Raw genomic sequence first — 24,342 nt, forward strand, 5'->3', positions numbered from 1 at the left:
CAGGCTCTTTTGTACCAATTAAGTATTGTTTCAGCACCGCAGTCTACAGTGTTGTTATACACCATGTCCATCCCTTTATGACCATAGTGTAACCATCTTCTGATGAATGTTTCCAGCAGAATAATGTCACATAGCTCAAATAATCTCAAAATGCCCCCCGCAGTCGCCCGATCTCAGTTTAACAGAGCATCTTTGGTTTATGGTTGAAGGGGAAATGTGCAACATGCATGCATAGCTGACAAATGAGCTTCCAGGTAATGAGTTTCTTTATTTACTCGTAGATATGCGTCACTAATTACTCTTTTCTTTTATGTTACTGTAAGCACTGGTTGTGTACGCTGCCTCAATAAAACTAAGTAAAGTTTACTTAAGATAACTAAGTAAGAACAACTTATTCATTTCAAATACACAGTACTAAGAATAATCTGATGATTCTCGGGGCACAATATACATTTTTTACCCACAGACAAACATTTCAGTTTGAGTAAATTAAAAAACTATTTGTGGTAACTTACTTTTTAAAAAAATTACATTATGTTTTGTCATCCTTGACATTTCTAATACAACACCTATATTCATATAACACTGTATGCAAGTATAATTCAAAAAGAATAATTAACAGCACTTCTTGTAAAATTAAATCAGACCAACTTTTATTTTAAAATGCAAAAAAGTATATCAGCCAACATACTGGACACTGTTCTACTGAACAACAAACAATTATATTACCATCACTGTTATAATGTTATAATAAAACTAAGTCTCAGATTTAATTATTCTGAAACTAAGTTTTGGCTTCCTTTAACATTGCAAGTTACATTACGTATATAATCAAAATAAAATTACATTTCTTTTGCATTCAACCACAGAAGCTTGGTGTGTTGTAATAATTTAAGGATGGCTTGTTTCCAATCGTGGCACTACTGCCTGAATGACTGTCATGGATTTAGGTGATCTAAATGTGTAACAAACACCAAGTGCAGAAGAATGTTCCATAAGTACATTGGCAGTGGATGTGGGTTGAAGATGTAATGACCTTGAACCTGCAGGTGACTGACCAACTATCTGTGACGGAGGACTCATCTCTCTTGGTGACCTGCAAGGAAACAATCATATTTTTTTTATTTTGCTTTCATGAAACATTTTTTCTGCATTTGCTATAGAACAGACCCTAATTTAGACAATCACAGGCTCCCTCCCCCCCTGGAAAGATGACATTAAATGTCCCGTTTGTCAGTCTGGATAGCCCTGACCACCACCCGACACACATTAATGTCATGAAAGCATATTTTTAAAACGGACTATGCAAACAAGACCAATAACTTTTCATTCTGATAATCTGCAGAATAATTTGGGCACAAAACAAAATTCACTGTTCAAAAACTTCACTATATACTGTGCAGACAGGTGGACCCTCTAAACTAAGTTTGTGGGATATGATCTTTCAAGAAATGCAGACCAAACTATCATTGTTTGTATTTACTTACACAGCATGTCTTGTAGAATTAACTGGAGTCATCAGCAACAGCATAGAGCAGTCATATCTCAAGTCTAAAAACAGAAAACAAGAAAAGATCAGTAAAGAAATAACTTTCCCAAACCAAAGCACAAATGAAACAATAAGTAAAAACAGGTTGATCTAAAGCAGGGGTAGGCAATCTTTCTGATGGCGAGTGCCTTTTAAAATTTCCTCAGAAGTCAGTGTGCCATATTGCATTAGCAATAAATTTAATAACACTCTATATGAACAGTTACACAATATATAGAACCACTTTATAGAATTATATTTGTTTGCAGATGTTGGCAGCTATCAGCAAATAGTTATCAGCTATTTTGAAACAAAAAAGACATTTTTTATCCATAACAAGAACTCCATAACAGCAATTGAACTGTACAACGGAAAATACAAATGCTATTTATGGTCTCCTCACAACAATGATAAGAAAAATAAACTAAGCCAATATGGCATGTCTGTTAATACAGAGACACACATGTTAATGTGATCTTTGGTCTCCCACTCAGAGACACAGGTCTCCGAGTGTCCAGCATTCAGACGGCTACCTGAGGACTCATGTGAGAGAAAATCTGCTCACACAGATATGTAGAGCTAAGTACTGTCAATAAGGCCTCTGCAATATTCTGAAGACAGTTAAACTTGTCAGGTAGTGATGTCCAGCAGTTGAAAATGCAAGCTCCATGCATTAACTCAGCCCGTTAATGTGAGACAAATCTAGCTGCTCATTAAAGATTTCTGGTTTGTTCAGAAAATAAATCATTGGTCCATACACCTGAAAGTCCCAAAAACGCATTGTGTCTCGAGTCTACGGATGTATCCGTGTATTTCCGTGGTGCTGATGCTGTGCTGAGCGGAAAGCTCCTGAAGCTTTTGAAGTGTCAGGATGTGGAAAGCTAACAACGTCCCTCTCACCAGTAGGCTAAGTTATTTTTAGCCAATTACAATTTGAATCTGGTAGTTGGGGTTGTTAGCTAAGATACCATCATTAAGAAGAGGAACAATGTGTGTATGCAAGCTGATTTACGATGTGCACCGCTGGTGCGGCCATTTATTTTTTGATGCACCTTCTCAGATTAATTCACTGCGTGTCGTGCCCAGGGCTGGACTGGGATAAAAAATCGGCCCCGGGCATTTTGACTAAAGACCGGCCCAGCAGGTATTAAAGCCATAAAGCCTTTGAATGAAAACAAACGCTGTTGTGACAGTGATGTACAATCTTGTTGGTATATGTTTGATTTCTATACATTTTCTGTCAGATAAAAACTTTGGTTGTAAGCTTCAGATAATTATTTAATAACAGCCAGACATTTTAAATGAGAATAAGAAAGTATTTCTTTGTGCCCCCCTTTCCCTGTTAATGCCCCACCTGGCCCCCCTGGCAGAACTTTGCTAGATCCACCCCTGCACAGTTACCAGCCGTCAGCTAATCATTGATCATTGATCAGTTTCATGATTAAAGTAGCAACAGGAGAGGGAGGGGAGAGAATGAGAGGAGAAGAAGAGGCAGCTGTGCAGTGTAATGACAGAATAACTCCACATTTGTGTTTTTTTCCATCCTAGCTGAAGTCCGGGACTAACTGCGTCCCTTCTCAGCTCAACACGAAACGCGTAATAATTTCTCTGAATGCGGGACGATTCCGTCTTTTTACGGTACGGTTGGCAACTCTACTAACTAACCTTATGAATAAAATAAAGTTCACTATCACTAACATCAAAGCACCCACCCAGCAGTATAGAAACTCTGTCATGCTAGCTAGTACGCAATACGAGTTATTGTAACTGACTGTAAAAAGTTAGCGCAACGAAAATAAACTCCACCTAAACTTGGTTTATATCTGACCCAGATAGACTGCAGGTCATAACTTCTTGCCTGAAGTTCAGTTCACCTGACAGTCGGACCGTCTCTGATCCTCCTGCCTCCCCTTTCCCTGATCCACCTGCTGGCCTCTGTGGAAGCTCCGCCATAGCCACCACCAAACAACTGAGTTATTTTTACACACCGGCCAGCATCTGGCCAATCCACCACCTTTCGTTGTTTATACCGTTACAAAAAAAAAAAAAAAAAGAAAATTATCGGGCCACCGAGCATGCCCGATGGCTAGCCCAGCTATGGTCATGCCATCAGTTAACCCTTCGCGTGCCAACTGTGGCTTAGGCTTGAAGAGATATGTATTTAAAAAAAGACCACCTAATTTAAATGTGTTTGTTAAAGGCTAACGTCCCATATAAACAGTCTCTAATAAGCGCAATGACCAGATAAAGCATGTGGCAGTGTTTATATGTAACATAGGCTACTGCAAAATGTTGCAGATTATTTAATTTTAGAAAAATTTAATTTATTTGTTTAGAAGGATAAGCTAAATTACTTTATTTTCAACTACAAAGCCAACCTAGACTTTAACCACTGAACAGGCCACTAATCTAGTTCACAGCTTCGGACTTTCACAACAAAACTTGTGTCTAAACACAATTTTTAATAAAACAAATACTACTACTGGTGGTGGCTGTAGCTCAGGAGGTAGAGCAGGTCATCTACTGATCGGAGGGTTAGTGGTTCGTCCCTGACTCCTCCAGTCTGCATGCCAAGTATCCTTGGGCAAGATACTAACCTAAATTGCTAAATTGGAGTATGAATGTGTATGAATGGTAGTTAGGAAGCACTAAGAACCTTAGAAGACAGTGCTTGTGTGATTGGGTAGAGCGTGCTTTGAGTACATATAAGAATCAGTCCATTTACTAAGAGCACTATTATTATTAAAGTGTAATTAAACAGAAATATTGGTTAAATGTAAAAACTGTTTGGATGCTTATGTTACTAAAAAAGGCTAGATTTGACATTAACAGCTGCCACAGATTTTCAAAAGCTGCCAAAAAACATAAGAATAAATGCAGGGGTAGGGCTGCTCAATTAATCGAATTTTCATCTAAATTACGACCTGGGCTTTCAACGATCATTAAAAATGACTGAGCCGATTATTAGCACCTCCCTCGTGCTTTACTCTCACGCTGCTCCGTGTGGCAAATCGAGCGCACCTCTCTGCGTTTCGAACACGCCTCACAAAAATTAAGAGGACCCGAGGGAAGCTCGGAAAGCTAAGCAGAAGTTATTTGGGGAGGAGAGAATAATGGCTGCTGAAGAAAGAATGCCGTTGGTTGAAAAGAGAGGTAAAAGAGCTTCAGTGGTGTGGAAACATTATGGGTTTGCGGACTCAGACGTGGATCAAGTAGACATAATGTGTAAACTTTGCTACGGTGTCGTAGTTGCACCACAGAGCAACACTACAAATTTATTCAATCATTTGAAGACCGCTCACAAAGTGACATACAATCAAACAATGAAGGAGCATAGAGAAAAACTCTCGACAACACCTGCTTCTTCCTCACAGACCTCCATTCACGCACGCTACCCTTTCCAACGCGACTAAATATCCCACCAGCTCCCAGAGACACAAGGAGATAACAAACGCGGTAACGTTTTTCCTCGCCAAAGACCACTGCTCAATTTTATTTATTTTTTATATTGCAAACATTTGCACTGTTATCAATATTTGCACACTATTTTATATTATTTTTTGACAATCTTTAAAGCCATTATTCAATACATTGTTATTGTTAAATAAATATCATCAAATAATCGAGATCTCAATTTCAGTGAAAATAATCGTGATTATCATTTTTTCCATAATCGAGCAGCCCTATGCAGGGGTAACAAATATTCAGTTCATATGTTCTAAAAGTTCATATGCATTGAAAACATGCCCCCACCCCTAACAGCTGCATCAGAGGGTGTAGTGGCTGTAGCTCAGGTGGCAGAGCAGGTCAGCCACTAACCAGGAGGTCGGTGGTTTGATCCCAGGCTGCTCCAGTCTGCATGCCAAATATCCTTGGGCAAGATACTAACCCCGCGTTGCTCTCCGATGCATCCATCGGAGTGTGAATGTGTATGAATGGTAGACTACTTAGCACTTAGGTCAGAAAAAAGTGCTTGTGTGATTGGGTGAATGAATTAGTTGTATAAAGTGCTTTGAGTGCTCAGACAGAGTAGAAAAGCGCTATATAAGAACAAGTCCATTTACCATCAGGTTTCATGTAATAATTCTCTTTTCTATTTCAAACCAATAACAGTAAATTTCACTGAGAATATGCTGTGCGTTAATTTTTAAGTAACATGAGCTGAGGCAGCAGCATGCACACAGATATTCGGTGATATGAAAAGCTACTTAATATTTTTAATTAAGCACACTTTAACTAAAAACACGTATTTCTATTGCTGTAGATAAGATATTTCTTATACTTCTTACTTTTGGGAATAAAATTATATCAGTAGAATAGCAATGACAACAATGTGAACTAACACAGAAATATGTGCTGACAGTAAAAGGAATGGACAGATAATGTCTTATTTTGTTCATATTTTGAACATGTTAAGATGCAAGAAGAAAGAAAAATGCGAACAATTAAAAGGAAAGAAAAAGAATAATCATAGTGAATAATTTATCATGTGCTCTCTGTGTGTGTACCCTTACTCTGCTTCTTTCCCTAATACACCTGGGATAGGCTTCAGCCCTTCCTTTGACTGTGATAAGGATAAGTGGAAGAGAATGGATGGATGGAATAACTTACACTAACATGTCCAGGAGTAGCAAGAAGCACAAGGTTATTTAATCGGATCCCCTTCCAATTATTTAGCATCTAATAAGCATCACTTCTTCTTTTCATCATCAGTGTTTATGGCCTATCCTGTTCGAAATCCTTCATTATGATTTGTTGCTGTCATAGTATTGTGAGTGCTAAAGGCAAAAATAATTCAATTCAATTCAATTTTATTTATATAGCGCCAAATCACAACAAAAGTCGCCTCAAGGCGCTTCATAGATACAGAGAAAAGCCCAACAATCATATGACCCCCTATGAGCAAGCACTTTGGCGACAGTGGGAAGGAAAAGCTCACTTTTAACAGGAAGAAACCTCCGGCAGAACCAGGCTCAGGGAGGGGCGGCCATCTGCTGCGACCGCTTGGGGTGAGAGAAGGAAGACAGGATAAAAAAAATAAATAAATAATGGGCCCTAACGTAATAACTGATATCAAGACACAACCTGATATCATGGCAAAGCATGTAATAGACACGCCAGTCCACGGTGTAAATACTGTGTAATCCATATGTGAAATTATCTCCTGTGGGAGGAGATAATATACTTAAAGCCAAGAAGTCACTAGTTAGCAAGAAAGTTATGGAGTACATTTCAGGGTCTGTAATTGCCAGAAATGATTAAGCTAGCAGCTAATATGCATTTATATGTCAATGTGTGAATGTGTTTTTAAACACTTTCCTGTAATTATTTTCATGGTGGCTTGAAATAAAACATCTCCCTCTGCTGGTACCACTTCATGTTTTGGTGAGACAAAGCGTGAAATGGACACAGTCTACTACATGTTTTGCTGCAATACTGGGCTGCAAGACATCAGAAAATTTCACAGAAATAAAAGAAAACAAGACAAATATGCCATTAATTAGATCCTAGCAGCAGGAAGGTTGGCTCTCTAAATATTACATTCTGACTATCACACACCCAATGGCCTCCCTACCATGTCAGCCTGGAGGCAGAAGCTCTTCCACTACAGCTTGCCATTTTCCATACCTGAAATCACCCACACAAGGCATTTGTACACCCCCCATTGTTCACCATTATGGTTAAAGGAAGTGGAGTTAACTGAGGTTCAGCATTATCAGCCTACATGCCATAGGTGGCTGTGAGTCTATCAGCCTTGAAAGGAAAGGCTTAATAACAGTCTTATTAAGAGCATAGCCCATTACTGATAAGGGTCCACTTGAGATGCACTAATTAAAAGCAAAGGGGGGTGGCAGAGTGGGTAAATTGGACACAGTCAGTGAAACTTTAAGTTTCATGGTGAAAGTCTTTCTCTGTACCTTGACGCACCTCATCAAGGTGCTATAGACATACCTTACCACTGCTGCCAAATGATAATACATGTGTATCAAAAACGCTGTGGTATCTGTGGGAATGCATTTTTAAAACTGAACTTGAATGTAGTTGCCCACTTGATGGCAGAAGTGTTCTACTATATTTCACATATAGGTCTTTGCCACTGTCTGTCTGTGCAGGGAGAAGAAGAACTCAGGGAAGTAGGAAGACACAGGAAATCAGTCGTGGATGTCATGAGTATCACAGCGGTGTGCAGACTGATATATACTCTTGCCTGTTTTGTGTGTGTCAAATAAGTTGATTGCTTAGGAAGACAATGAAGTGTTTCTGCTGGGATTTCATGATAAGATGTTAGAAAACTGTAGATCCAGCGATCCAGTTTTGCCTTTTTTTTTTGAAAGAGAGAATCTCTCTAATGTATGTGCTGGTGTTTTAATGATATCAAATATTAGTCTTTGATTAAGGTTTAAGGTACCACTTTTAAAATGAATTTTGCAGCAAATACATTACAGACCTGATTGCAGGCAGCAGTGGTGCTTGGCAGAGCTAAAAGTATTCCTCCATTACCAGAAGCCTCAGGTAATCTGTGTCAACCGTTAAAAGCATTTTGATCACAGAGCAGTCCCCATTTAGACCTCTGTGAAAAGACAGGAGGAAATTATTAGCCTTATAGAAACTGTGTAGCCCACCAAATTCCTTTTCTGCTCCTGGCAGCATTTTGTTGAGACACTTCAAACTTCCTCTTTGTTGTTTCACAAACAAACAAACAAAAAACCCTACATCAGTGGATTTTATGCTAGGGATACAACGTTTCTGAAATTACTTTCATCCTTGAAAAGGGGGAGAATAAGTGACAGTCAGGAAATACTGCGCTTGGCAGCCCATGTGCACGTGGCGTGCCGTCCTACTTAGAAACAAACATGCATGCCTAATAGAATGGCTCGAGCAAGCAGAAAATAAATTTCCTGCTCTATACACTTCAGTTATCTTTGGTTTCATCCCTGTTCATTTCAGTGCTGATGCTAGTTCAGTCATCGATGGTAAGGGCAAGGACTGCTCATACACAAACCATTTCTCTTCTGTGAAGAATTGATTTAATGACAACATACAGTGGCCGCAATCAATGGAGCAAAGGAAAAGGTATATTATGAAGAAAGGAAGACGAATAATGGAGGATCACAGAGCCATTTCCATCATTTTAACTAGCATCCTTGAATACTCCTCCTTTTCCAACAGAACAAACCAGTTTCTAAACTCATCTTATTTTCTTTGCGAAGTATCTAATCATTGACCCACTCCCTTCCCACAACCCAGTAGACTCATATCTAGGATGATAGCATGCAGTACTAGATAATTTTACTTTAAATCCCATCTGTTTCTTCCTCTCCTATATGAGTTCACATCCACTTATCGTTCATTTGATTAGATGTCTCATCAAACTGAAAGAGCATATTTTTTTCTCAGTCACAGCAATCATGACATTGCTTTGGTGCTACAAAAGGTTTCAGAGGCTTTTATGATAATACGTATCACTATTCAGGGCTTTTTACACTTGTCCTACATATAATGACTTCTGTTCTTGTGCCTTGTACTGCGATGATTATTTTCACATAATATTGTTTGATTTAGCCCTTTTTATTCAGTATAAAAGAATCTTCCTGCATTATAAAGTTCCAGTGCAGTGCAATGGAAATCAAATGCTTGTGAATTTGTTCAGACACAAGAAATCAGCAGTAGATGTCATGAGTATCACCATGCTTCTTTGCTAAAGCAGCAACCAAGCCCCAGACAGTCACACCATCACCACCATGTTTGACTGTTGGTATAAAGTTTTTGCCTTAGAACTCTTCCATGGATGCCATTTTTGCCCAGTTTCCTTCTTCATTTTGTGATCTGTACCAGTACCACCTTTCTGCTCTCAGCTAACATCAGCTTTATTGATGCTAGCTGCATCATTAGTGATGCTTACTGAATAATAATGATTATTTCGTGAGCACTTTTTAAAAGCCCCCCTGCAAAGAGGATCACATGCAGCAAATCAAACCCCCTTCATAAAAACATCGGATCTGAAAGAAGTGTCATGGGTTGTGGTGCGTAGGAGACTCAAATGTAAACAAGTAAACTAATAAATACATCTTGTATTATGATGATGCAATGTCCAGTAAATACAGATTTCCACTAATGCTTGTACTAGAACCAGTGCAAGACAAACAAACAAGTTCAGACTCATGAAGATGTATTCATGTACAGCATGCGTAAAATTACAGTAACAGACCGGCTGTAAAAGAAAAACTGAATTAACAATGTACATATAGGTATAAATTGTAAGGCTTGTCTTGTTTAAAAGAAAATGTGGAGAATATGGATAAGGGTGTATGTAAGACATACATGCAGTCTCGCCATGATGTAGCAAACACAATGACATTTTTTAAAGTATAGATGCTTGTGTAGGTTTTGAAGAGACTGAACGATTCCTAACTATATCTCTAGGAAAATACATGGGAGGGCACTTAGCGGTTTAGATTTGCACAAACCATGAAGCCTCCAAAAAAATATTGTTGCCAGTGCACTTCATGAGCCAGCACACTTTTTAACCATAAAGTGATATTGTTATAAACCCCCTCACATATGGAAGATCACATTGTCAGAAGAACACAATGATACAACTTAACTTAAATCCCTAAGAATCACATTAATAAAGACAAAGGTTGATTCAATTCAATTCAATTCAATTTTATTTATATAGCGCCAAATCACAACAAATGTCGCCTCAAGGCGCTTCATAGATACAGAGAAAAGCCCAACAATCATATGACCCCCTATGAGCAAGCACTTTGGCGACAGTGGGAAGGAAAAACTCCCTTTTAACAGGAAGAAACCTCCGGCAGAACCAGGCTCAGGGAGGGGCGGCCATCTGCTGCGACCGGTTGGGGTGAGAGAAGGAAGACAGGATAAAAGACATGCTGTGGAAGAGAGACAGAGATTAATAACAGATACGATTCAATACAGAGAGGTCTATTAACACATAGTGAGTGAGAAAGGTGACTGGAAAGGAAAAACTCAATGCATCATGGGAATCCCCCGGCAGCCTACATCTATTGCAGCATAACTAAGGGAGGATTCAGGGTCACCTGGTCCAGCCCTAACTATATGCTTTAGCAAAAAGGAAAGTTTTAAGCCTAATCTTAAAAGTAGAGATAGTGTCTGTCTCCCGAATCCAAACTGGAAGCTGGTTCCACAGAAGAGGGGCCTGAAAACTGAAGGCTCTGCCTCCCATTCTACTTTTAAATACTCTAGGAACAACAAGTAGGCCTGCAGAGCGAGAGCGAAGTGCTCTAATAGGGTGATATGGTACTACAAGGTCATTAAGATAAGATGGGGCCTGATTATTTAAGACCTTGTATGTGAGGAGCAGGATTTTGAATTCAATTCTGGATTTAACAGGAAGCCAATGAAGGGAAGCCAAAACAGGAGAAATATGCTCTCTCTTTCTAGTCCCTGTCAGTACTCTTGCTGCAGCATTTTGGATTAGCTGAAGGCTTTTCAGTGAGTTTTTTGGACATCCTGATAATAATGAATTGCAGTAGTCCAGCCTGGAAGTAATAAATGCATGAACTAGTTTTTCAGCGTCACTCTGAGACAGGATATTTCTAATTTTAGAGATGTTGCGCAAATGGAAGAACGCAGTCTTACATATTTGTTTAATATGTGCGTTGAAGGACATATCCTGGTCAAAAATGACTCCAAGGTTCCTCACAGTGTTACTGGAGGCCAAGGTAATGCCATCCAGAGTAAGAATCTGGTTAGATACCATATTTCTAAGCTTTTCAGCGCCGAGTACAATGACCTCAGTTTTATCTGAGTTAAGAAGCAGAAAGTTAGTGGCCATCCAAGACTTTATGTCTTTAAGACATTCCTGCAGTTTAACTAATTGGTGTGTGTTATCTGGCTTCATGGACAGATAGAGCTGGGTGTCATCTGCATAGCAGTGAAAATGTATGCTATGTCTTCTAATGATGCTGCCTAAGGGAAGCATGTATAATGTAAACAGAATTGGTCCTAGCACTGAACCCTGTGGAACTCCATAATTAACCTCAGTGTGGGAAGAGGACTCTCCATTTACATGCACAAATTGGAGTCTATTAGATAGATATGATACAAACCACTGCAGTGCAATACCTGTAATACCTACAGCATGTTCTAATCGCTCTAATAGGATATTATGGTCAACAGTATCGAATGCTGCACTAAGGTCAAGAAGGACAAGCACAGAGATGAGTCCACTGTCAGAGGCCATAAGAAGATCATTTGTAACCTTCACTAAAGCTGTTTCTGTGCTGTGATGAACTCTGAAACCTGACTGAAACTCTTCAAATAAACCATTCCTCTGCAGATGATCTGTTAGCTGTTTGACAACTACTCTTTCAAGGATTTTTGATATGAAAGGAAGGTTGGAGATTGGCCTATAATTAGCTAAGACTGCTGGGTCTAGAGATGGCTTTTTGAGTAAAGGTTTAACTGCAGCCACCTTGAAGGCCTGTGGTACATAGCCGATTATTAGAGATAGGTTGATCATATATAAGATCGAAGAATTAATCAATGGCAGGACTTCTTTGAGCAGTTTTGTAGGAATGGGGTCTAAAAGACACGTTGATGGTTTGGAGGAAGTAATTATTGAAGTTAACTCAGAAAGATTAATTGGAGAAAAAGAGTCTAACTTAACATCAATGGTACTAAGAGTAGCTGTAGATAATATTACATCTGTGGGATGATTATTGGTAATTTTTTCTCTAATGATAAAAATTTTATTTGTGAAGAAGTTCATGAAGTCATCACTAGTTAACGTTAAAGGGATGGTTGGCTCAAAAGAGCTCTGACTTTTTGTCAGCCTGGCTACAGTGCTGAAGAGAAACCTGGGGTTGTTCTTATTTTCTTCAATCAGTGATGAGTAGTAAGCTGTTCTGGCTTTGCGGAGGGCTTTCTTATAAAGCAACAAACTATTTCTCCAGGCTAAATGATGATCCTCTAAATTTGTGACACGCCATTTCCTCTCCAGATTACGAGTCATCTGCTTTAGGGTACGTGTTTGAGAATTATACCACGGGGTCAGGTACTTCTGATTAGAGACCTTAGTTTTCACTGGAGCTACAGTATCCAGAGTCGTACGTAGTGAGGAGGTGAAATTATTAACAAGATAATCGACCTCTGTTGGGGTAGCGTTCAGATAGCTGCTCTGCTCTGTGTTGGTACAGGGCATTGACGATGATAACAGTGGCTGGATTATATTCTTAAACTTAGTTACAGCGCTTTCAGAAAGACATCTACTTTGATAAAGTCCACTCTCCACTGCTGCGTAATCAATTATTGTAAATGTAAATGTTATCAAGAAATGATCAGACAGGAGAGGGTTTTCAGGAAACACTGTTAAATGTTCAGTTTCTATGCCATATGTTAAAACAAGATCTAGAGTGTGATTAAAGTGGTGGGTGGGTTCTTTTACATTTTGAGAGAAACCAATTGAGTCTAACAACAGATTAAATGCCATGTTGAGGCTGTCATTTTTAGCATCAACATGGATGTTAAAATCACCCACAATAATTATTTTATCTGAGCTCAGAACTAAATTAGATATAAAGTCTGAGAAATCAGACAGAAACTCTGTGTAAGGCCCAGGTGGACGATAGATGATAACAAGTAAGACTGGTTTCTGAGTTTCACAGCTGGGGTGGACAATGTTAAGCATCAGGCTTTCAAATGAATTAAAAGTCTGTCTTGGTCTTTCATTAATTAATAGACTGGTGTGAAAAATTGCTGCCACACCGCCCCCTCGACCTGTGCTTCGAGATTTCTGGTAGTTAGAATGACTCGGGGGTGTTGATTCATTTAAACTAACATAATCATCCTGCTGCAACCAGGTTTCTGTAAGGCAGAGTAAATCAATTTGTTGATCAATTATTAAGTCATGTACTAACAGAGACTTGGAGGAGAGAGACCTAATATTTAATAATCCACATTTCACTGTTTTACTCTTTGGTTCAGATGTGGATACTGTATTGTTCTTTCTTTGTAAATGTTTATAAAGTTGTTTGTTGCTGGTTTTTAGTTTGTTTTTTGTCTTTTTGGAAGCAGACACAGTCTCTATGGAGATGGGTTTTTGGGGGGTAGCAGGAGGAGAGAAGCTGCAGAGAGGCGTGTAAGACTGCAACTCTGCTTCCTGGTCCCAACTCTGGATAGTCATATTTTGAGGGGTTTAATAAATTTGTCCATATTTCTAGAAATGAGAGCTGCTCCATCCAAAGTGGGATGGATGCCATCTCTCCTAACAAGACCAGGTTTCCTCCAGAAGGTTTGCCAATTATCTATGAAGCCCACATCGTTTCTGGGACACCACTCATTGATGCGTTTAAATGACTTGGTTTTGCAGTTCAGTGCAGTGGAGTTAACTAAATACATCAAATGGGGTGGCTGTAGCTCAGGCGGTAGAGCAGGGCATCTACTGATCGGAAGGTTGGTGGTTCGATTCCTGGCTTCCCCTAGTCAGCATGCCAAATATCCTTGGATACTAACCCCAAACTGCTCTCCGATGCATCTATCATAGTGTGTGTTTGTGAATGTTACTTAGAAAGCACAAGTTGTGTAAAGCGCTTTGAGTGCTCAGAAAAAGAAGAAAAGAAAGAACCAGTCCATTTACCAGCAAGGTCAGCTCCTTTTGCTGACTATTACAACTTGCACCCAGAGTGCAAATGTTTTAGAATAAATATTTGTTAGATTAAAACTGATCCCTGTTAAAAAATAAAAGAATAAATAAAAATTACTGCTATGAGCGGTGGACTAGCATAGCTATTGCGCAGTTTGTAGTGATGATGCGCTCCACTTGGAAATAACAGTCAGTAACCACAGGTATCGTAAAATCATCCTGAACCTGAAGATAGCATTATGAGATGCTATCTTGACTGTGTACTGGCTTTTACGTATGACATTTTTCCTTATTTCCAGTTTCCCTGTTTTCTTTTCTGTTCATTACTTTCAGTGAAAGATGTCACTTTTATTTTTTCTCTCTCTCTATTATAAAATCATAGCATCATGGATTATAGCATGAAGTATCAGTACAGGTTTAAGACTTATTACTGTGCTCGGGCGCTGGTTTAGCTCACTGGAATAAGCAGGCGACCATATGCCTCACGGCTGAGAACGCTCGAACCGCGGTCCTTTGCCACATGTCTTCCCCTCTCTCTTTCCACCACTTTCCTGTCAGTCTTCATTGTCCCTGTCAAAAGTAAAAAAAAAGCCATAAAAAGGCCCCCCAAAAAATACTTATTAGTGTTTGTGTTACATATGCTTCTCTGTGAATTTCCTCATATTTTTCAGTGGCGGAGCTAGTATGTGATTTATAGAAGGAAAACAGCAAAATTCAACTTTTCATATACAAATGAAAAGTCAAAACAATGTATTCTAGTGCTACTGTTTCTTTTTAAAGAGTGAGCATGGCTATGGAATCAGACTGACTGACTGCAGCGCCTCCTTGTCTGCCTCCTTGTCTGCCTCCTTGTCTGTTAACAAGTTGAAAATTAATGACTTCCGTTTGCCAATTGCTTACTATGTGTAATGAACCTTAATGTGAGCTCTCACACTTTCCTCTTAGTGAGATTGTGATGTATGAAAAATTGATAGTTGTATGATTATGAGTTTGCTGTGTCTGTTGAAACGGCTATGTATGTAAGCAGCCCACATAATTAGGATTTTGTTTTGTATTTTCTCCAAAAAACACAAAATGCATTTGAACACTTCCATTTTTTAAAAAAACAAAAGAAAAGGATATCTGGGACATTATAGCTTTTTTTCTAATATGTAATTACATCTGAGTGCTTGTCAGAAAGTACACAGTCCATCATCTGTCTCTGCTTTCAGCCTTAATAACCCCCTACAACAACCCGCTGCTTTATTCTGTGTCACTTAACAGTTGAACTTTAGCCGTGCTGTTAGGCAATGCAGAGCAATATTCCAAACTTTTCTCAGGTCCAATTGGCTTGTTAAAAGCTGCTATTGGCTGCTGTTGTTGTTTCCATTCCTTTTATTCCCTGAACACTGAGGAGCCCAGGTGTTGGCAGTGAGCAGCTTGCATGGCAGCAAAGTGATATTTTGATGAGGTGACAGTCAGCTAGCTTTGCAACTCCGCTGTGCAACACAGTGACTGGCCACTCCAATGGGACCAACAGATTCTTGGGTCCACACAGCTGGCAGTGGCTCTTGCCAACTGTGGCAGCTCCCAATCACAGATGTTCAGGCAGCTACCATTGGCAACATATAACCCTTTTTGTTGACCTTATTCACAAAAATAGTGAGATACATATTAAGAGTAAAATGCTGCAGGCCTTACTAAACCTATTAATGGAATATATTGAGCATATGGGAGATTAGCTTGTTGGTTAAGCATAAGCAGAAAACATAAACAACAACATAAAGACAACATAAAGAAAATGTCCTCACTAACAGATTAGCATGAAGCAGTATCTCTGAATACTGATAGGTAATTTAATATTTTTCTTGTTGTAGTAGACAACTTTTTTAGACTGCTTTTTTATTCACAATAGAAAATAAAAACATATCAAATGCTTATATTGATATATTTCATGATATTGTGAAAATATTATCTAATTTTGAATTTTTTGGCAGCACCGTGTCCGTAATAGCAGAGCAACAGAGCAATTAACTCTAAATTGTACTCAAAAGAAATAGCTGGATGAACATTTTGCAACCAATTAGGCTAAGTGACAATAGGGCAGTAACATGATTGGGTATAAAAAGGACATCTTAGAGAGGCGGAGTTCTTCAAAGGATGGAGGTTTAAAAATATTGTCTCTAGATAAGGTAAAGTAATACCTCATCATCTACAGTACATGATAGTACATATTAGTCATACTATCATGTACAACTAGTTTTGCATGGAATGTTTTTAGTTTCACAAAGTTGCCTTTTAGTTTGTAAAGCACTTTGTGCAGCATGAGCTGTTGGAAAGGTGTTATATTAAAAAACCTGACCTTGACCTTGACAAGCTAAAAGAGCGTTACTGTTTTATGTTGAGGAAACTGTGACATTATGAATATAATTGCTTTTTAAAAAAAATAATTCTCACAATGACAACACTGAGTGATCCTGTTGGTGAGCTTGGAATAGATCTGTAAACGAAGAATTTGTCAGCATGGTGACTGAAGGGAGTATATCATGTGCAGATGATATTCTCACCCCAACCGGTCACAGCAGATGGCCGCCCCTCCCTGAGCCTGGTTCTGCCGGAGGTTTCTTCCTGTTAAAAGGGAGTTTTTCCTTCCCACTGTCGCCAAAGTGCTTGCTCATAGGGGGTCATATGATTGTTGGGCTTTTCTCTGTATCTATGAAGCGCCTTGAGGCGACATTTGTTGTGATTTGGCGCTATATAAATAAAATTGAATTGAATTGAATTGAATTATTGTCTTCCATGATATATGTTGGCCTAACTTAGGCAAATTTTATCCTCCATGGTCACCAGTAAGTCAATGGGTACAAGAGTATCGGGAAACTCCATTGAGAAAAATAAACTGCCTGACTGGAGCTTCATCCAGGAGACACCCTGAGAGAAAACTGAAATAACTCTGTATCAGGGCATCCAGTAGTTCCTGTAGTCCGACTGGAGGCGGGGAAATTTGTGGTACCCTGCTAGGTATGGTGGCGGTGATCAAGGCATTTTGTTTTGGTCACTTTGTGAATGGGGATGAATCATCCCTGTTTCCCGGTTTCTTAAAGGTGCCCAGAGGCTTACCATTTGACAGGCCTTTGGTTTAACTTAGGATCACCCCTTTTGAGCTCTTTGAGGATACTATTCCTCAAAACTTCATTCCTGATAATCATAACATCTGCCAGGAGGATGAGCAAGTTCCATGCTCTGTCAGTCCACAAGAATTAATGCAGATTTTTACTGGAAAATATGGGGTTGTTCTCCGGCCGGTCTGTCAAACTATGGTTAGTTCCTACCACTGGCATGGAGAAGGTTTTTCAGACCAGATCTTTTTCTTTTTTGATAAAAACCTGAATGATCTTTATTTGGCCAGATTTGTGCACACAAACACATTTTGGTTTTCTTTGCTCTCTGCATGCAAAAAACAAACACACTAATGTTTTGTTAAATATATACAATAAAAAATTCCCATTCGCACCTGTGGACGATTTGTCCTTCAAACTTGATGAGTTTGATGGTCCTGTGCAGTAAAGGAAAAACAAGTTAGACAAAGTCTCAAGAAACTATAAAAACAAGTACCAAATTGAGTAGTGCAATGTGCATATGTGCATATGACCTAAGTGATATAACAATAGGTTATTTTATAGTTCAGAAACAAGGAAGAAACTTTCTATCTGGCAGCTGGCTTTAGTAAACAGCGCTCTTTAGTGCTTGTCTAAAAGCAGCAGTTTGACCAGTTTATGTCGAGGATCTTCTTAACCCTGGACCTGTACAGGTCCTGGATGAGGGAAGATCAGTGCTGATGATTGGCTCTGCAGACCTGATTGTCTGTTGCAATCCTGCACTGTCCTTCTTTGTGGCTGAGCAGAACCAGACAGTGATGTGATGTGCAGACATATGTGCACATGACAGACTGGATAATGGCATTGTAGAAAATAACCAGCAGCTCCTGTGGCTGGTTGAACTTCCTGAGTTGATACAGGAAGTATGATATTATTACTAAGAAACGCCCATCTTCCAGACAGAGTCAAAATGTGAGGACCACTTCAGATCATGTGATAAGGTGGATACTAGGAATCTGAATTGATTCCCAGTAGAGACACTATTGTGTAGGAAGGTTATTGGGGGGGGGGGGGGGGGGGGGGGGGGTTCTGAGAAGGTTCACCAACATCTCCACTTTTTTGACCGGGAGCAGCTCCAGGTGGTTTTGACTGCACCAATGAACGAGCTGGTCCACCTCCTGTCTGACTGTCATTGTTCTGGATCAGACCAATAATGGTGGTGTCATCTGAGCAGGAAGCTAGTGATCCACTGACAGGTGGAGGCGCATAAAGCTTGGTTAGCTTCCAGTGGAAGATGTCTGAGATTACGGTATTGAAGGCTGAGCAGAGGTCAACAAAGAGTATCCTGGCGCATATCCTAGGTTGGTTGAGGTGATGTGTACAGTCCCTTACTGACTGTATCCTAGGCCAACCTGTTTGGCCTACTGCAGGGAGTCCAGCAGAGTCTCTGCAATGTTCTTCCGGTTGGTTCAAAACCTGTCTTTGAAAAGATTTCATGACAACAGATGTCAGAGCAACAGGCCTGCTGTCATTTAATCCAGTGCTGGTGGACTTTTTTGGGACTGGGATGATGGTCGAGCGTTTGAAGCAGGAAGGCACATCACACAGCTCCAGAGAGCTGTTAAAGATCCAGGTGAAAATAGGGGCCAGTTGGCTGGCACACACTTTCAGGCATGACGGAAATAGACTGTCAGGTGGCATAGCTTTCCCAGGCAAGCTCTGGAAGAGCAGAGACATATGCTTCTCACAGATCTTTAGTACAGGTACCCACATAGCAGACAAGTCTGGCCTAGATCTGGTCTGAAGCTGGCACCACTGGCTGACTTCTGGCATGATAACGCGTATGTCATCCAGATATGGGGCAGGCCTGGCAATGATGGCACTGTTTATGTGATGGCATGCCACATCTGGCCCAATTATGGTTTGGTTTATGTGGCCCAGGTTCATAGAAAACAGGCCTGGCCCGGAACCGGCATCAAGCTGGCACTTCTGACTGACTGGTGTCATGGCAGGGTGTATGTCAACCGGATGTGGGCCGGGACTGGCAATGATGGCACTATTTATGTTCCTATTTTAGTTAGAAGACCCAAATGCCATGTTGCAATACTATACTGCTATGGTAGCCAATTTTTCAATTGCAAGTTTGACAGGTTTCTGAGTGTACACTTTATCCAAAACCTAGTGAGGGTTTACTCATATTTAGCACTGGGTGGCTGTAGCAAAGGAGGTAGAGCAGGTCTCCTACTGATTGGAAGGTTAGTGGTTCAATCCCTGGCTCCTCCAGTTTGCATGTCAAGAGTGTGAATGTGTATGAATGTAGTTAGGAAGGATTGGGTGAATGTGGCATGTAGTATAGAGCGCTTTGAGTAATCAGGGAGAGTAGAAACGCGCTATATAAGAATCAGTCCATTCACAGTCTGAACAGAGTTTTGTCATGTTACTTTTGCACTTTTATGTTCTGGCACATGTTGTTATTACATGACTTGATTAAGTTACACATTAGGCTGACATCTGGGGCCAGAGCTGAAATAGTTCTGGGCCAGCACAGGGCCAGCAGTGTGTCTGCAACTCACCCACGGCTGCACACAACTTACACATGTCCCAGATACCACAAGAATGGTGGCCCTTTGCCAGAGGTAATCCACACATGGGCCAGCACAGGACCACCATTATGTCTGCAACTGGCCTTGTGCTGCCCCAATTTGTGGGCCACCTCTGGCAAACCAGATCTGGGCCACCAAAGGGCTGTCATTCTTTGTGGCATGTGGACCATGTGTAAGCACATTGTGTGGGCCACATCTGGCCATACCAATTTTGCTATGTGGGTAAAGGATCAGTGTGAATGGGGGTGAGAACTGCAGTTAGTCTTTTTTTGTTGGTGTGAGATGAGGGTGAACAGATGAGAGATTTTTGTGGTTGTCTTTCAAATTTGCAGTAGATGTTATTAAGGTCATCAGCCATCATGGATTCTCCTCAGAGTGAGGGATGGACTCCATAGCCTCCCCGAACTGATGCAGGTGTTAATACTGGTGGCCAAAGAAGCTGTTTTTTAGCTTCTCACTGTAGCTCCTTTTAGCTTTCCTGATCTCCTTGCTCAGCTTGTTTCTGGAATGCTTGTACAGGGCCTCGTTCCAGCTTCTTTAGGCCTTTTCCTTGGTTTGGCACAGCTTCCTCATATTTTGAGTTAACCATGGTTTGTTATTATTTTATTATTATTATTATTATTATTATTATTATTATTATTATTATTATTATTATTATTATTATTATTATATACAAAAGGTCTATATACAAACATGTCTCTGAGTTCATTTAGGTCAGTGGTTGCAGCTTCAATAACACTCTAATCTGTGCAGTCTAAGCAGGCTTGTAAGTCCTCCTTCAATTCCTTTTTTCAACTTTTTCACAGTTTTAACCTCAGGCTTGGAATTTTTAAATTTCGGTGTCTAGGTAGGTATGAGGTGAAGCAGTGATCAAAGAGTCCAATACAATAGGCATCTTTTAAAGCAGTGTAACAGTGGTCGAGTATGTTAGCATTCCTTAATGGGACACTTGATGTGCTGTCTGTATTTTGAAAGTTCATGAATGAGGTTTGTGATGTGATTGGACATGGTTACTATCTTCGATACCCAGCATCCACATTGATAGTGAAACAACTAGTAGCTTAGTGTTCCAACATTCAGAAGAAGGGACTGGTCTCACAGTTAGAGATTAATGAGGTACAACACACATGCTATTCAATTCAATTCAATTTTATTTATATAGCGCCAAATCACAACAAAAGTCGCCTCAAGGCGCTTCATAGATACAGAGAAAAACCCAACAATCATATGACCCCCTATGAGCAAGCACTTTGGCGACAGTGGGAAGGAAAAACTCCCTTTTAACAGGAAGAAACCTCCGGCAGAACCAGGCTCAGGGAGAGGCGGCCATCTGCTGCGACCGGTTGGGGTGAGAGAAGGAAGACAGGATGAAAGACATGCTGTGGAAGAGAGACAGAGATTAATAACAGATACGATTCAATACAGAGAGGTCTATTAACACATAGTGAGTGAGAAAGGTGACTAGAAAGGAAAAACTCAATGCATCATGGGAATCCCCCGGCAGCCTACGTCTATTGCAGCATAACTAGGGGAGGATTCAGGGTCACCTGGTCCAGCCCTAACTATATGCTTTAGCAAAAAGGAAAGTTTTAAGCCTAATCTTAAAAGTAGAGATAGTGTCTGTCTCCCGAATCCAAACTGGAAGCTGGTTCCACAGAAGAGGGGCCTGAAAACCCAGGACAACAGGTCAGAGGGGAGATATCATCACCCCCACCCGAGATTGGGTACCAAGCCCCAAGTAAAATAGTCGAAGGATCGTTGAGTGTGAGAGATCCTGAAAGATAGGTGTGACATGAATGACGGACCCTACCCACATAGCTCATACGTTTACACGCTTTTCTTTACTCGGTTGCTGTTTTCTCTAACACTCAGCTGCAGCTTTTCAGCCAACAGCCACACACATACACAACAACAACAACAACAACATCAGGTCCCAGCACATTTTATACAGGAGAGGCATGATCAGCCTCTCCTTCAGCCACGCTGCAAACCACAATGAGAGACACCTGGAATGGCTAAAAGAAGGCCCGACAGTCCTGATCCCCAAGGACCCCAAGAAGACCGGTCCTATCCAGCTACCGGCCAATAATCTGCCTCAATACCACATGGAAGCTCCTGTCAGGTATCATAGTAGCTAAGATGAACAGGCACATGGCTCAATACTTGAGCGAAAGGAATTGGCAAGAATACCAGAGGTGCAAAACACCACCTACTGGTGGACTGAGTAGTCAGCCGAGACTGCAAGACTAGGCTGACCAACCTGTGCACTGCCTTGATTGATTACAAGAAGGCCTATGACTTGATGCCCCACACCTGGATCCAGGAATGTCTAGAACTATACAAGGTCAACAGGACCCTAAGAGCCTTTATCAGGAACTCAAGCCAATAGCACAAGTCACTATCAAGTGTGGGATCTACCAAGGAGATGCTCTTTCCCCACTGCTGTTCTGGATTGGCCTAAACCCCCTCAGTGAGATCATTAACAGGACTGGCTATGGATACCAACTATGGAATGGAGCAGTTGTCAGCCACCTCTACATCGATGACATATAGCTGTATGCCAATAGTGAACGAGACATCGATACACTGATCCACACCACCAGGATATACAGCAATGACATCGGAATGTCGTTCAGACTGGAGAAGTGTAGTCAGATGATAACAACGAGATGGACGGTAGTCAGAACTGAGGAACCACTAGAAGGCAAGATTGCAGACATTGATGACAGCTCCAAGTACCTGGGGATCCCTCAGGCAAATGTGAACCATGAAGCTGCCAGGAAAGCTGCAACCACCAAGTACCTGAAGAGGGTAAGGCAAGTCCTGAGGAGTCAGCTGAATGGTAAGAACAAGATAAGAACAAGATAGTTGTTGTAGCTGTTCACAGTTAACAGTAAATACCCTTAACACAAGTCACAGTGACCAAATGCTTCACAGAGATGTCTTCATTCATCCTCATTCATCCAGGAAAGTAAATCCCAAAAAGTTGATTCTGTTAATCTGAATGTAGCATTTTCAGTGGGAGAAACGTTTCGTCACTCATCCAAGTGACTTCTTCAGTCTCAGCACGTTAACCCCAACCTTATAAAAAGTACCTTTGCACAGTGACTGAAACTAGCCCACTGAATGAACAATGGGCTGTGAGGTCAGTTTCTTGATCATTAACATGCAAATTGTCATGACCATTGATCAGCAACCACTCAAAGACCATTGAGTCATACAAGCCATCTTCAGATACCCCACCAAAACCATTCAGTTTAGGTGGTTAGCTCACAGTGGAAGCGCAATGTTGTGCTCGCATTTGTGCTAGCAGTTATTTTGCAAAACTTTCTTTTTCCAACCATGTGTCCAAAGAAAGTGAGTGCAAAGGACAATGCTGAAAAGAAGTAATGCATCATCTGCATTGAACTAAAGAAATAAATCATCAAAAAACATGACCAAGATATGCTTGTAGTTGTCTTGGCAAAGCAGTACAAGTGTAGTACTTATATATGTACCTATCTGTCACCTGTAGCTGTCACAGAACGAATTAAACTTTTAAGTCAAGGCACCACTGTATTTGGTAGATACAGAGAAGCAGAGAATGGAACATCAAGGACATACAAGCCAGAGTGGGGAGGGTTACAATAAGACATGCACAAGATGTAACCAGAAACATGAGAAAAATTACCTTTGCTCTGACACAAATGCAATAAAATGCGACATTTTGAGACTCTGTGTAGAAGTAAACTGCTGAATAAAGTTGTAGTTGTAGATAGAAAAGAGAATAAATATCCATCAATCTTAAGAGTTGTGACGGACTCTGAAAACACAACAGCAGACCACATTGGAACTGATGATGAGCGGCATGTGACATTACCAATGAACAGCAGTCCAGTCGAGTTCAAGATAGACACTGGGGCTGGCATCACTGACTTGCAAAGACAAGGCAAAAAGCTTCCATCCCAGGGGAGATGTAAAATGTATGGGAAAATTTCTTTCACTACAATAGCAGGGACTAGCTCAAGCATCAGAAGACGCCCTTACACCCTCGTTCCTTCAGATCACCAGCCTGTCAAAATCAAGTTCATCACTCCTCACAGTGGCCTCCAGCTAAACATTTCATGTGTTCCTGGAAGCAAAATCCCAGTTCCAGTCTCAGTCAATACTCAATTTTAGTCCTCCTCTGTGCTTGGGGTGCCAGCTTTGCTGTCTTCTGTCCCTCCTTTGCAACCTTCATCAACAAATCAGTATTGGTACATATATAGACTTGGCAGAGTTCATTCTTTCACAACACAACCAGCCTGTACCAACTAGAGTGACTGACAGCCACGGCAGTCTTATTACCATGCATGGTTAAGCTCCATCTAAAGCATAACCATGCATCTAAAGAGCTCACACCTCTCGAGTTTGCTTATGCATTTTCACTGTATAGAGATGTCTTCTGCACCGCTTTCCCCTCCTGAAGACAGGAGCTCGATACCTGCATGGCTATCATACTTGATCTTGTTCTACTATTCGGTG

The 24,342-nt window shown here is 40.5% G+C and overlaps 1 protein-coding gene and 1 long non-coding RNA gene across 4 annotated transcripts in view; both read left to right on the top strand.

Moving 5' to 3' along the window:
* LOC146509301 (uncharacterized) overlaps positions 1-23,505 on the top strand; it is a 30,820-nt gene extending 7,315 nt beyond the window's left edge. The window contains exon 2 of the long non-coding RNA XR_014876333.1: positions 4-23,505. This is a non-coding gene — a long non-coding RNA (uncharacterized LOC146509301). The remainder of the gene's footprint in view (positions 1-3) is intronic.
* Positions 1-24,342, top strand: part of ntm (neurotrimin) — a 384,314-nt gene that overhangs the window by 199,020 nt on the left and 160,952 nt on the right. The window lies entirely within an intron of this gene.

The sequence above is a fragment of the Neolamprologus multifasciatus genome, chromosome 10 (genome assembly GCF_963576455.1).
Source record: "Neolamprologus multifasciatus chromosome 10, fNeoMul1.2, whole genome shotgun sequence".
Lineage (NCBI taxonomy): Eukaryota > Metazoa > Chordata > Actinopteri > Cichliformes > Cichlidae > Neolamprologus > Neolamprologus multifasciatus.